A 15,877-nucleotide genomic window follows, 5' to 3' on the forward strand; every position below is an offset into this window, starting at 1 on the left:
GTGTGAGAGAATCGGCAAGTGCATACACAGGTATTTGTCTTAGTGACACTGCTGCAAAGAAAATTAAGTTGTTATTGGTCTCATTGCTCTCATTGGCATCTGCTGATAGCTGTGCAAATACAGATGTTTTAATGTTTATTTTCACGTACAAAATACTGTATGTGAACACATGAGTCACTGGTGACATTCACAATACGTTTATAGTATAATCAAAGGTGTAATTTTCACTGGGGACTGAGTGGACATGTCCCCATGGCTTTTCACAATGTCATTTTTGTCCCCAACTTTAAGCTCTGAAGTATTTGGGTTGCTGTCAGTTAATATCATGTATTTTCAGCATTTTTTACTTTTTTGTGCCCTGGATATGTGGACATACAGGCCACCCTAACCCTCTGAGTGCTGGAAGTTTTTGAGGCATTATGCAGCCAGACTTCAGACTTGGACTCATGTCAGGCCACAAAAAATGAGGACTTGGACTTGACTGCTGTGAGACATCCCTTAAGACATTCAAGTCTCAAGTCCTGACTAAATGATCCCAGAACAATGAAAAACAGATTTGAAAGCAAATGTATTCATGTCATTGTGCGGCTGTGGCTCAGGAGGTAGAGCGGGTCGTCCACTAATTGGAAGATTGGGGGTTCGATTCCCGGCGCCTCCAGTCTGCATGTTGATGTGTCCTTGGGCAAAATACTTAACCCCAAATTACTCCTGATGGCTGTGCCATCCATGTGTGAATGGTTAGTTTCCTCTGATGGGCAGGTTGGGACCTTGCATGATAACCCCTGTACTATTCAGAGTATGAATATGGGTGAATGTCATTCGTAATGTAAAAGCACTTTGAGTGGTCGGAATACAAGTACAGTCCATTTACCATTAAGACTTGAAAGCTCAAGAAAAATAATTAAAATTGCATTTGTTTGTTTTCTCAAACTACTGGTTCCAGTGATTAAGAATTAGTTTTCACACTCAATTTGGAATTGGCTCATGAAGACTTGTGATTGAGCCTTGTCTCAAATTACTTTAATTTGACTTGGACTTGCCCATGAAGGACTTAAAAACAGTATGAGGAAAATCAATCCATGTGGTACAAGTTCCATTTGCTGGAACTTGTACCACATGGTTGAAAGGTCTAGAAAAGTTAGTAAGTAAACCTTGAGTTTAGAATTGTATCCCAGATGTGTTCCCAAGATGAATGTGTATCTCCATGATACATTATATTTCCTAAGAATGCTGAACATCAAATAAAGGCAGGACTGTTTTTGAAGGTAGAATCAGCCTAATCCTTTATTTTTAATATTAAAACTGAATAGGGTTAATGCATTAATAATAATACAGAAATGTATATAGTATTTCTAATTATTTTGTTAGACTAACATTATCATGGAATGAACAATATAACATAAAAAAAATGATTGATCAATACACGTATCATGATACATGATACGTGTATTGATATGTCTGAACATATGTAATGACTCATGTGTGTGTATCCAAAAACAGAATATAACAAAGTATAATATTTATTTGTTATATTCTTGTTTTCTCCTGTTAGATGAAGCTGACTTTTCAGATATAACAGAGCAGCTGTGGAAACTATAACTGACTCATGTTTGCATGATTTGATGATTTGTCTGTTCATGTGCATTGTAAACATACTTAATGATTAGCAGGCTGTAAACTATTTGTTTGATAGAGCAGAAATAAAGATTCACCATTTCACTGTTTATGTTTTTCTCTGGCCTGTGATGCACATTTTAAAAAGATGTTTACTTTCATTATTCCCCACATAAACACGCCTGAGCCAGACTAGCAACTCTTTTAAAGCAGCTTCAGAGGTTGACAGGCAGAGTAGAGATGTCGTCGCCGTGGCAGCAGTGTCAAACCACCTGAGTGACTGAGGACAGCCCTGTCAGCAGGCAGCGGCACGGCTCACACTGATGTTTATTCATTTCCCAGGCGGTGGCCTATATATAGGCCCCGACGGGGAGAGATGCAACACAGGCACAATGGCATCTTAAGGCAGAGAAGAAAACATTCTCAGGATTGACTGTCGCTTGTAGACATTTTATATTTCAATATCTGGCCACTCATGGTTGGAGGAGTACAAGCTGGCTTTTATGTTGTGCATGTGTAATTAGTTACAACAGTACAACACTGTTTTAAAGCATGTAGTGCTTGTAAGCTACTCAGATTTGTATTTAAAAAAAAAACAAAAACAAGGAACAAATAGGGGTGACTTGAATTATTGAGATTTGCCAAGTCAAAAATTAGGTCATCCACATCCACACATTTTAACTGTGTTGTACTACCAGGACAAATGGTAGGTATAGGTCTGTTTTTTTAAGGGAAAACAAGAAAAGTAGAAGGACACACATTCTCTTTAAATGGTATTTTCTTTCTTTCTCAGCCTGTCCAGGGGTTCAAACCCACTTCATGACCATTGAATCTGTTTATAGCCCCAATTGATGGGACACTGCACCTCTCTATGTAGATTTTTCATAGTGTTGTATCATTCGTATTGGTTAAAACTGAAACAACTCAGAAGATAATGAAATACTATTTTGCAAATTCAATGCATAATAATACAAGTTGTCTTTAGGTAAAGTGCCAAAGTGTGCCAAAAATTAGTGCCAAAAATTCAATGGTTCCAACCTCTCCGATGGCATATTTGCTGGTTTTCTTTGGCCTTTATGATAGTAAACTAAATAACTTTAAGTTTTGGACTGTTGGCCAGATAAAACAAGCAATTTCAAGACATCAACTTGGACTCAGGGAAATTGTGTGGCATTGTTAACTATTTTATTGACCAAAGGATGAATAATCGACAACAAATTGGCAGATTAATTGATAATGAAAATAATTATTAGTAGCATACTTAATCACAGCCTTGGACCATCTGACAAGGTTCAAACCATTCAGTTTCACTTAATAGGTAATAGTTAATCCAATTATTTGGAAGTGTAATAAATACAAAATGTTGGTTTTTGATGCAAGTATTCAATCTGCAGAGCAACTTTCTGGTTCAGCTTTGACCTACAGTATGTGTATCTACTGTAATGCTCAGTGCTGACTCATGATTCCAGCTGCTTTCCACACTGACTGCTTTAGTCGTTTACACTTCACAGATAAACACTTAGTTATTCATAAAATAAAGCAGCCGTCATCTGACATTTCAACTGCTGTTAGCTGTTAGCCTTTTCTAGTTGGGTTAAACAGGACTTATTTATAACCTGATAGCTCATGTTTGGTGTATTGTTCTTACAGGGATGGCCCTGAACTCTGCTGTGAAGCTTTGTCCCTGCACAAACATCTCGCCAATTAACAGGTGAGTAAAAAGTTATTACAGCTGACAGTTACAATGGGCAAAACTTTGCAGTAAAAAACATATTTTCTTTAAAGGGGACTACTTATCATTCTGATAACATGGACCAAGAAGAGTTTTAGTAGAACTTTGAAAACTCTGAGTGGATCATTACTGTGCTGGATGAGATTTGAGTTGCACGTTGGATGCAGAACTTCAAAGTAAACTTAGGATCTTACCGTTAATTCTGTTAACACTTCCAGACTTAAGTTTGTTCGTGTAGGAATTAGAAGCTATGCCCTGACTTTATAATGCTCCACAGAGTGCTGGATTTGAGGGCTTATCTGTGAGGGATGATAAGTTCTTCCAAAACTCTGGACTTAATGGGTTTTCAGGTGGTGTTTTGGAGCTGGGCAGAGCTGCTGCGGCCTCTCATGACTCAGTGTGAGGAGACAGCCTCAGGCATTTGCTAGCAGTTAGCAGTCTAATCCACACCACTGATGGGCAGTGTGTGTGAGGCTTTAGCCGGACCTGATGAAGGAGAAACTCTTACAGGCCGAGATGACCATGACCTAAGTAGGCAGCCAGCGAGGCAGCGGATTGAGGTCACATCAGCCCTTCCAGAACCAACAAAACTTAATGCGGCTGGCTCGGCTTGTTTTGTGGTCTTGTGGTGACTGGACAGTTTTCGGTTAGTGTCGTGCTTGTGCTTGGAAGCAGACAGGAGAAGCTCACTTTTTATATCCACATGACAGCTATAGCCTTTGTTGCATCTACTGGAAATGTGTGAAACTTTGTGTACTGTCTTCCTGATTTCTGCAAACACAAATCAGGCTTTCGGAATATCATTTGCATACCATGAGGAAACTGCAAATACAGATGCGGAGCAGAGGAACGGGACATCTGTATTTCTGACAGTGATACTAAATTTGCTCTTTTGGTTGACAGCCAAAGGCCCATCAGGGCTCATTGAGCTGCTTTGTGTTGTTGTTTATCCCTGCCAAAGAGCCACGGTGCAGGCTCCCTGATCATCTGACAGCTTTCAGAGACAAGAGGAGGAGGATCCGCTGAGATTACTGACTGTGTTCCAGCAGAGCCCCCAAGAACCCATACTGTGACGCACCACAAGTCATCAATCCATTATTTATACCATCTACAAACATCAAAAAGGTTTTCTTGGCCAAGTGTCATGGGTGTATATTGTATTCTTGAATGCAATGACATGGGATGCTTCATAATCAATGGGGCATGCAATTCCAGGGGGTCTCAGTATCCCTTCACCCTACAGCAGCAACACACAGAGTGGGGGACTGATATGTGATGCAGCTGGTTAGATGGAATTGAACTATCTTTGATCTTTTGCCACTGAGTGTGTCCTTTTATGTCTGATTGAGTAGTTACAGTTCTTTTCACTGAATGTTTTCTTAAACGAGTCATCATTCTGAAGTCATTTCCCAGAAGTCAAAGTTAGTCTGTTCTGTGTTGTTTTAGTCTTGCCATCAGGTGGATTCAAGAAATGAAAAGGGATGAGCAATGCTGAAAAAGTTATTGCCATTTAAAATGCAGTGGTGGAAAGTAACTAAGTAGATTTACTCCAGTACTGTACTTAAGGACATTTTTGAGGTACTTGTACTTTACTTGAGTATTTCCATTTGATGCTACTTTATACTTCCACTTCACTACATTTCAAGGAAATACAGTGGAAACCACTAATAGTGATCACAGTTACAGTGATCAACCGCTTATATGGATCAAAAAGCTCAGGACAGAATTATTCCTATACAAATGCTGTTTAAATAATTTTCTTATAGTAATCATGTAGTCCTCTTACAGTGTTCATTTTGGGTCTTTTCATACATGAAAACATATGGGAAAAAATGTAAAACTATGGTAATTCTATTATTATTTTATTTTTTTATTTTGTGGCTGCGGCACCATTATCAGGCCTTGCAACGTACCTCCATAGGGTTGTGTAGAGGTGCAGGGTGTGGGTGTGTTTGTTTGTAACCACCATGAAACAATCAGAAAATAATGTTTTATTCTTCTCACTCACCGGCTTTCTTACTACCACTGCTCACTCTCCTCATCCACTCTCCAGCACGCTCAACCACTGCTTCTCCCTCTCTCTCTCTCTTTCTCTTGTCTTTTTTAAAATGAGTGGTGAAGCCATCAGCAAAGCCTAACTTTACTTTTAACATTATCAAATGAAGAGAAATGTCATCCTCTCTTCCTAGAAATGTCTTTGTCCTCCCTCATGGCAGGGTTACAGCTCTAATCAGCCTGATTGCCAGCTGTGACAAAGCAGCGTTACGGGTTGCATTTCTCCAAAAGTTGATTCTGGTTCAACTTTCTCACCCTACCCTGGCGGCCTAAACGCACAACCCGTCTGCTTCTGTTGGTTACCTGAGGCTGGTGCTGCGTGCACATTAAAATCATGAAGGGGAAAAGAAAGTCTCTCAATGATAAATGTAGTCTCCTTGAAGCTTATGACAAACCACCAAAATCCAGCCAATGAGATGGAGCAGCGAAACAACAAGCATTTGAAACAGCTGTTCTGTATTATATATAACAGTCAATAAAATTCAGTAAATAGTGAAGCTGCCCGTTTAATTACTTTATATTCATGTAATAAATATACAAATGTCAATTAGATGGTAATCTGCATGAGAAATGAAGAGAAAGGAAAAAAATCTCTTATAATAATCATCCATTTATAGTGATCAATTTGACCCGGATGGACGTGATCACCATGAGCGGTTTCCACTCACATTTCCAGTATCTGACAGCTATAGTTACAAGTTATTATTCAGATTACAAATGTTACATGAAATAACATATGATGAGCTCATAAATTACACTACATTGTTAAAGATTAAACCAGTAGCTAAATAACTGAAAATTGTCCAATCATTCACAAAGAAGCAAAGATTTGAGAAAAGTCGGAAAAATGAATTCAAATGTGTATCAGACCTTTGTTCGTCTTTCCTCTCCCATTAATCATCTCATGACCCTTCATTTGTATCTGGTGACCCTTTGGAGGGGCCCGCCTTTAGAATAGGAACCACTGGACAAAACCAGCCAACTGTATGTAACGTGCAATACCAGTCAAAAGTTTGGACATACTTTCTCATTCAAGTGAATGGGAAGGTGAAACTTTTGACTGGCGCTGTAGTTGAAACTGGCTCTACCTCAAACAGCTACAACAGTTAAATGCTGCTTACACACTGATGCTTCAGTATTAACAATATATTTCATTAAATGTATTAAATATATCAGTCACAGGGTCTAATACTTTTATTATTAATACTTAAGTAAATTTAGCTGATAATACTGATGTACTTTTACTTAAGTAGCATTTTAAATACAGGACTTTTACTTGTAATGGAGTATTTTACATTCGTGTATTGCTACTTTTACTCAAGTAAAGAATCTGAGTACTTCTTCCACCACTTTGAAAGTGCAGTTGAAAGTGCAGACAAACAGCAAACATGAGATGATGTATGACATGCTGCAAAGTTTCATAGCCATGGTATGGATCTAAACCAGTAGGCTAATGGGACCTTTGTTCTTGAGTCTGGCGGCATAATTTGGTGATTAGAGCAGTCACAGATTTTATGATGTTTACCCTGCCAGTCCAGGGATTTGAATCATTCATTTTGAATCTGCTTGTAGCCCCTGTCATTGGGACAATGGGCGTAGTGGTTGTGATGATAATTATGAAGGTTTAAAAGTTGTACCATGTTGCTTCTGTATATCATAACTTTTCAAATAGTGGTCAAGGCTTTTATTTCTGTCACCCGTAGGGAGAACCAAAACCTTATTTCTAATCCCCCTTGTATTACATCTCTATTATATATTATATCATACAATATTTTATTAAGAAGCATCCCTGTTTCCTGATCTGCTCCTATTTTAATTTGCTATTAATGCAAACTCAACACTTCCACCATGTTTATCTGTTGTCATGTTAAATTCAATATAATGTACATTCCCAATGCACTCATTTCAGTCAATACAACAAAAGTCACATCATACTCACTTTCTCTTTTAAACGCTATTTATTTCCAGTTGCTTCTTCTTTGTCCTTTTTTGACACTTCACATTAAAAGCCTTTCAGCAGCTCAAACATCATAATCCCTTCCTTTATAGGTCTGCATTTAATGTGAAACATCTGCATGAAGTGATGGGTTTCATTGACAGTAGCTTAACGGTGACTGAAAAACATCAAAGTAGAAGTGAGTGGAATTATTTAGTCAAAGAAACATTTCTGTCACAGAGAGGAAGTGAGTATGAGCTGACCCTGTTGTACTGATGGAATTAGTACTGTGAAAATTATTAGTAGTGTTGTAGAAACCATGTCAGCGATACAGGTAATCCCCCTCAGTGTATTTTATTCAGCCTTTAGCAAGCAGCCTTTATTTGTTCCAGGCTATCATTTGAGACTTCAGACATTACTTGAATACTGGCTTTTATTTGAGATGACAATGCCAGATAAAACAGAAAGAGAAAAAAGCTGTAATAGGACCTGAGTATTTGATGTTTTTGAGACTGAAGCTGCTGACTGACAACTCTGGGTCAACATTCTGTAATAATCAACTCTAATAGTAAATGGCAGCTTCTTACTAGGATGTTGTTGCCTCTGTAAACAAAAAAGGGGCTTCAGAAAGCAGCGAAGTGCATTTATTTATCTAAAATAAGCTGCAGATTATTACTATAAGAGGATGAAATAAAAAGCTGTAGTTAGAGAGGCGCTTTGCTCTGATCAGGATTCCAGCTTTAGTCAATATTTAATGTGTTCTTTACGGTGTGCAAACCAAGCTCCTCAGTTGACTTCCTCTGGTTGTCTGTGTCCCTCTGGCTGCTCTGCTGAAGGTCGGTTAGACTCGGAGGTGACTGGCAGCAGCGTGAACACTCCCTGTAGCCTGTGGCAGCGGAGGTGTCGCACTGACAGAGGGCCTCATTAAAAGCACGTTCCCCAAAGACCGGTTTCCCCTATGGTGAGAGAACAGACACCTGGCTACTGTGTCTTTAAGCTCAATCGATTTCTGCTGCTGCTGACCTACAATCCTAAAGCACAGCATGCTGATTGCTACCAGTCAGTGTGCAGGGTGCCGCATATGGCAAACATACCAAACACTCAGTCTTACTGTTTTTACTGCCTTACATTGCAAAATGACCATGGTACATCAAGTGTGGGTAGAGAGGGTGGTAATAGGATTATTGATCAATACTAATGATTCAATTACTTCAGCAAGTTGTTTCAAAGCTTGCTCTCTAGTCCAGTGACAAGGACAAAAGGGCAAAAGGTTCTAATTATTCCAGATTTGTCATGGTGATTTACCTGTTCATTAAAGCAGTGATTCCCAACCTTTGTTTCCCCAGCGTACCCCCACAGCACTATCAGAAGAGCTCAAGTACCCCTCATTGTGCTCATTGTTCTATAGATGAGACCTGCTCAAAGAACCGTTCAATAGTTTTTGACCACAGATAAAACACAGTGGCTGTGGTGGAGTCTTCACACATGTAAATCCATACAAGACGTATTGATCCTGCAGCTAGTCATATTTAGGCTTGATCTCTTGGTTCCTACCATTTGGAGTGGCAGAAGCTGGACATTTCAACCATTTATTTGCTACTTTAGGTGTATCAGTGTTGACTTTTCTGATAGTGTACGCATACTGTACCCCTGGTTTGGAATCACTGCAGCAGACACGCCAGCGTCAACTCTTCTTACATGAATATCTTACCTATATTGAGAAAACGTGACATTTTTTATATCACTTACAGGTCATACAGGTTGAGAAAAGTAGTACTGTTGTTGCATTTCCTCATGGTTGTTGTTGGGGGTCTACAGGCTTGTATTGGGGCATGAAAGGATCAGTCTGGTGTTTTGTTCCTTTCAACAAATCTCATGAAAATACTAAAACTAAGTAAATTATGTTAGTCATTCTCTCTACACTTTCTGACTTCCCTACCCTGTCGGTAGCTCTCAGCCCCAAGCCCAATGGTTCCTCCTGAAGACATACATCTTTAAAAATTAGTCACAAACAAGTTAGACCTCAACCATAGATATATATGGATTTTTTGTTTTTTTTGTTTTTTTTAAATATATTTGGCAAATATCAAGAGATGATTGAACAATTAACACAAGAGCACAGGATTAGAACTTGGAAAATGTTTTGTTCTTTAAAGGAGATATTCAAGCTAACAGAAAACATGGTGTGCTTGGTTGACAGGTGTCTAGTTTATCATAGTCAGCCATGGTGGTTTCCAGAGCTTATTGCACATCATATCAACCCAGGCCCCCCTTAATCAAATTTGTATTTAGTCATTTCCACAATGGCAACAAGCTGAAAACCAGTAGCCTGATAATCGGACTGAATTCATTCATTCAGTCAGACATCATGTCAGTGGCTTGTCTTTTGCAGTGAGGGATATATCCCACTGACGTCATTTTCAGTTGACCTGGATGCTGTGGAAGCTATAGCCAGTAGCAGTTAATGTTTTTTGAAGTGATTGAAGAAATCTGTTGACATAAGACTTGTTATTTTGGTCAGTTGACTCCTCTCTCCTCCACACTTGTTGCCATTTTTCTGGCTTGAACTTAACAATCATAACTCCTATGAAGACATGTTTTACATTATCACAACTGTGTTTTACCACATTGTCATCCATTATCTGTTTATAAAGCAGCCTCCTATAAATTACTGTTTATGTGCTGATTACTAATGATAAATAGGAGGGGTTGAAATAAAGTGTTACCACCATTCTTACACTTTGTGTATTGCTTATTGTATTGTATCTGTTTGAAAAGTGCTATACAAGTCTGATTGATTCTTAATCCCGCCTACAAAGCTCTGATTGGCTCGGTTGTTTTTCCAACTGGGAAAAGCAGCTGTCAATGAGGACAACACCAGATTTATTTGAAATACTAAAAAAACACCTAAGGTGTGGACGTCAGGATAAGGAGAGAGGCTTTGTTCAGCTCTCAGCTCACTTTTCTGTTTCTTGCTGCTGTTGCCGTGCAGATAATGCCCTCTCATTGTGGCTCCACAGTGCTGATTAGGACTGGCAGTACTACAGTGTTCACAGACTGTGAACAGGGGGGAAACTGTTCAAGGGCAGCTAATGTATTTGTTTGCCGTACATAATCCATAGAGGGCAAGTAATGTGTTTAGCATAAGAACACAGTAATGTGTTTAGCATAAGAACACAACAGGGAACATAGAGTCTTGTTATGGTCTCTGGCCACATAGAGCGTCCAGCCTGATGATGCTATACAGAGATGTGAAGGTTCTCCATGCTGCTGTGAGAGTGTATACTCATCAGACTGCAGCTGTGTGTTGATGCATGCTGCATACTGTACTTGCTGGCCGCCTCCAGTCGCAGCTCTCACATAAAGAGGATGTGGAAAGTAATAACAGTGTATAGGTCAGCACCTTTAAGTTCATGTCTGTGATCAAAGGCAGGGCTGTGGACTGTAAAATCCCATCTCCTATTCCCTCATGTCCACAGACGTTTCTGATTACGAGGGCACTCTTTTCCACACAAGAACTTATTAATAATTTACAAGATATTTGCATGCACTCACTAATCGAAGGCCTCCATTCCGTGTTTGTGCTGCATCTACTGTACTGTATATGTCCTGCATTAGTGCTTAAGTGGCTGCAGTCTGTTTTTGAGTGGATGTAAAAATGTGAATGTATGAACACAAAACATTGTTTCTTCCCCCCCACCCCCCAAGCATGTTGAAGATATGTAACAGACACAGGGGTGATGACAATGTAGAAGAGATAACTAACCTTAGGGGACCCTGTTCACAGATTGAAATGATGTGAAGTGGCAGGCTTTTTTGCCTCTCTCCAGCTTGCAGGCATGCTTGCATTGAGCATGTAATTGATACAATTGGCTGTGATTGGGCAGCATTTTCTCCCATCGCTGCTACAATGACACACAGTGAAGAAGTTCATTCCCCAGAAATGTGTTTAAATACATCGTTACTCTTCTTCAAGTCCTCACAGCCCGTGAAGCCATTGATCATAACCGTCAAGTATGAGTTGAGTGGAGTAGAATCGAAATGAGAGTGATTGTGACACAGGTTGATGCTTATATGTGTCAGACAGCATTTGGATAAACCTGTCACTGGGCTACCTTTGAATCTTTGAGTGGTGCTGGGAGGCATCTATATGTTTTCTGAGGTTCAATTCAAAATAAATAGTAATGGAAATAGTTGGTGCTGCAAGCTTAGTGAAGTACTCATGAGCTACTCAATGAATTGCAGTGGCTAACCACTAACACCTTAGCCAGGTGGGAACATGCTAGCACTTTTCAGTCACAACAGCTCTCCAATCTAGTTGGCGCTAACTGCCAGTTAGGAAGACAGCTTGGTTGTTAAATGGACTCAAATTCAATACAACAATACAAATATTTGTACCATCAACTCTTGTATCGTAACTGACTACAAACCATGCTTTCTGTTTTTGGAGCACTTTATACTTTGGCAAAGGTGGGTTGTATAAATGGTGGTGCAACACAGCTAACATGATAGCTTCCTCTGTTTTGGACTCTCTAGCTGTGCGTTTCTTTTGCATGTCTGGGTTCGCCACAGTTAGACGTTTTTGAAAGATTGATGCAGATTTACTTCAAGCAGATCTGCTGATTGCAGTGATTCCATTACACTGAACTGATTTCCATCTGAAATGTCCTGTAGTCCAATCGTTCCTGTACAGGCACATCAAAGTTAAGACCTTTTTGCTGGTATAGCTTCTAACTGAATAGCTGAATAACACATTTGTGATCAGAATAAGTAATAAATAGAAGTTTAATTCTCAAAAAACAATTGTTTGGTGTACAAAGTTCAGTCATGGCACTCAAGCTCGCTCCCCTCTTTTTTAAACATTGTGTATCTGCAATGTTGCCGTTAGCTTGCTCAATGATGAATATGACTGAGTTTATTTCATGTTTCAGGGAATTTAAAAGAGTTAACTTCATCAACAGACATTAAAAATAGTTCTTAGTTGCTCCCATGGTCCTGATTCTTATTTAAGATACATTATGTTATATCTTTTGCTCTGCAAGGTAATCAAAAAACAGATGTACATTATGCAGATTGTCTGTGATGTACATTGTTTTCTTGCAAGGCCATCAGACTGTTTTAGCACTTGGCCTGTATTTCAGTGACTGTGATTAAGATTCAGCAGCAGACAGAGAAAAAAAAGCTGTTGCAGAGTCATTGCTTAGAAGAGATTGTGTTGCCTGAGCAGGTGTATCCCAGGGGAAACTTACCCATACATCTTCATAAGCATCAGTGCACCAGGGCCTCCAATCTCTATGTGCTGCTGCAGATTTACCTGAATAAACAGCGCTGTCCAAGTTATTCATTGCAGCCCAAACCCTGACTCTTTCTCCCTACTGCAGCTGTGGATTTGACTCACAAATCTCCACATCACCATTGTATCTATAGTGACATCATAAAGGTCAGCTGAAGAACTGTCTGTGCACAAATTATGTTAAAAATCTATAGAAACTGTTTCAAATAATGTAGTTTAAATGTAGTGTGTTTAGTTTAATAAGTCACATGACAATATCTATTCGTCCAACTTTCTGTGGTGGCCAGTATATGTTTGAATGCTGAAACTAATGGATGGATGGAATGGAAGTCAAGGTTCATTCTTGACCTTGGAAACAGCAGTTGAGATCTCAAGGTCCATTTAGTAGCTGTTCTGGAGCTTTCAATCATATCACATGATTTGCCATAAACCATTAAAAGTGGGTGGGGTTTAATCATTTTTGGCTTTGTGTACTGTATCTGATATTTTATCACAATGAGAGTTGTGTTAATCTGCAGATTCTCTCTTCATTACCAATCCATGCATTATATATTTCACAGGTCAAAGTTCAAAATGAAATGAAAAGAATGAATTTCAGTCTGACCACACCTTAAGCAGGTTATGTTTGGGGTCATATTTGCCTTGATTGACAAGTGTCCCATCTCACTGAGCTGTGGTGTTTGCTGCTGCTTTGTCCCTCTTTGGTTCAATCAAAGCTTCGCCCCAGTTCCCAGATGTGTTTTTCTGGCTTCAGCCAAGGTAAACCTGGCACCTCAATTCTGGCACATTCTTCCACTTGGTATTTGGTCTCCTGCACTGTTTATGTGTGTTAATCTTGACTCAAAAGCCATTTATACAGAATCTTATCTCAACATTGCTGTTCATTGCAAAACATAATACTATATAAATCTTCTTTTACTCTGCTTTTTGGCTATGTATTATCTCTGTGTTAGTCATTCTTTGTTTCTAATTATATTCTCATTTATATCAGCCTTCTTTTTTACTTTTTTTATACTAATGTTTGTATCCTTCCTATTTTATTTGCCTTCCTCTAAAAAGCACGTATTACACAACCTCACTATGAAATTTTGAGAGGAAATTATCACACCTGATTCAAGTTTCAAAACAAAAGCTATGATTGCAATACATCAGAGTTTTTTTTATATTTTACTTAATGCTTCACTAATCAATATTTCCATGTGAACAACTGATCAAAAGACCATGTGTAATGTGAAAGGAGCTGCTTTGTAGTGATGAACTCATAGATAATTATTAACAGCTCAGTTCACCTCAGCTCTACAGAGTCTTTCAACTCATTGTTCTGGTTTTACAGCCTGAAAACTGCTGTTTTCAGTGAGGGAGCTCTGATAAACCCACTGTACATGTTCAGCACCAAACAGCAAACAGAAAAAGTTAGCGACTAGCTAGTGGAGCATTTAGCAGCCAGAGCACCCAATTTGACTGTTATCAGCATATGGATCATCACACATCTGTCCCAAATATATGGGCTATCAGGGTCCTACTAAACCTGCTAGTAGGTTCAGGAGTGAGCCAATGTTGGTGGATCCCTGTAGGCGCAGAAGGCCTGTTATCAGGCATATGCTGTCACATGACTTTCAAGTTTCTCTGCAAAACAACAAAATGACCATTCCTTTTATTCTCAGTGGAAAATACAATATTTTCTTTAATTAGAAAGCTGTTTGCTGACATGTTCATCATATCAATTTTTTTGATATTATATGTGTTTTACAGCCTGCCCCCTAATTTGCCAATGAAATAAATTGATGCTGCTTTAAAAAGAAATGTGTGAAGAGACAGCCCAATCAAGTTGAACAGCTAGTGTTTGATTTTGCTGATAGATAAATAACACCAGCCTCAACTACAGTTGATACTTTGATTTTACATAATTTATTACACAAATTGGATATTTATTTATTTACTTACTTACTTACAAAATAGCAATGACCAGGTGTGAACCATTACATACCTAGCCAACGTGTTGACATTATGTTTTCATTAGCACTTTAGAAAGTATTACATTTATTACTAAATAAATGTGCCATGTCTGTCAAATTCTGTTGAGACAGCCAACATATACAGTATTTTCAAATGCATCCACTTACTCATACTGTAGCTTTTGCTACAAAGCTATAAGAACAGACAATATGGCTGCCGAATGGAATGGTAAATAACCTGAAAACTCTCTATTCTCTTTTTCCTAAAAGTCATATCCAGCACAGCATGAGAGAGTGCAAAACGTTTGCCTCTGTTACATACATTACATAAACAGGAAGTGAGTGGACTCTCCCATGGTGGTTGATGGGTTATGTCAGCATTTCTTCTTCTGTGGTACCACCACAGCAGCAGATCTGCAGCTGTACTTTATATTTAGCCTGCTTATAAACCTTATTGTACAATAGTGATTCATAAATGCATTACTTAAATGTTTTAACACCATCAGTGATTTTTCAATTCAGTTTCATATATTCATACAGCCCTTCTATCCCACCAGCAAGATGCAATGTGTTCAGTTCCATGGCTTAATACTCATATACAGTACATGTACAGTAGATGGTATTATTTTGTATAAATCTACGATATTACATGCACAGGAGATAATATCTAACTGTTTTGGGGTAGATACTTTGAATAATCAAGCCACTTACTTAGTGACTCCCCTGAAATTGTGATGAGATTACATTACTGTATTATGAGAGTGTAACAGAGAGTAGCAATTCGGTTTCTGTTTGTCTACAAGTTCATTCTCTAACATAAATGTGTGGTTGGAAAAACAAGGCTGGCTGGCAGTGGGTTGTGTGTGGGGCTTACCTCCAGTCAGTAACAGCAGCTAGCTCCAACCAAGAGCTCCACATGAGCGGCCAGCCCAGATGGCGTCGGTAGACAGTTCTTGTTCGAGTTTTTTTGTTGGTGGTGGTTGGTCCCAAGACGAAACAAAGCTGGAGGTAGACGGCTTGCAGTTTTAACAGCTAAAGACAAAAGTTAATCCGGTGTTGAGTCTCTCACTCTCACAGCTGTTCAGTGCCAAAATCACTTTCAGATGCTGCTACCCAGAAGCCTTATCATACCTGGGTCACCGGGTTAATTGATAAGCCCCGCCCACTACCAGCCAGCCAAAAAGAAAGGAGGAACTGCTAATTACTACTAAAGAACATACTGCTCAACCTAACAACTGAAAAAAAAACACTCTATCTCAACACCTTAATGTGTGAGAAATAGGTCAAACACC

The 15,877-nt window shown here is 39.0% G+C and overlaps 1 protein-coding gene across 2 annotated transcripts in view; it reads left to right on the forward strand.

Annotated features, from left to right (window-relative positions):
• The window catches only part of lrfn2b (leucine rich repeat and fibronectin type III domain containing 2b), a 171,923-nt gene that overhangs the window by 54,788 nt on the left and 101,258 nt on the right, over positions 1-15,877 (forward strand). For both annotated transcript variants that reach the window (XM_044330008.1, XM_044330007.1), the window contains one exon: positions 3,265-3,325. The gene's annotated coding sequence lies outside the window, so the exon portion shown is untranslated. The remainder of the gene's footprint in view (positions 1-3,264; positions 3,326-15,877) is intronic.

Source organism: Thunnus albacares, chromosome 16 (genome assembly GCF_914725855.1).
Source record: "Thunnus albacares chromosome 16, fThuAlb1.1, whole genome shotgun sequence".
In the NCBI taxonomy this organism is placed as follows: domain Eukaryota; kingdom Metazoa; phylum Chordata; class Actinopteri; order Scombriformes; family Scombridae; genus Thunnus; species Thunnus albacares.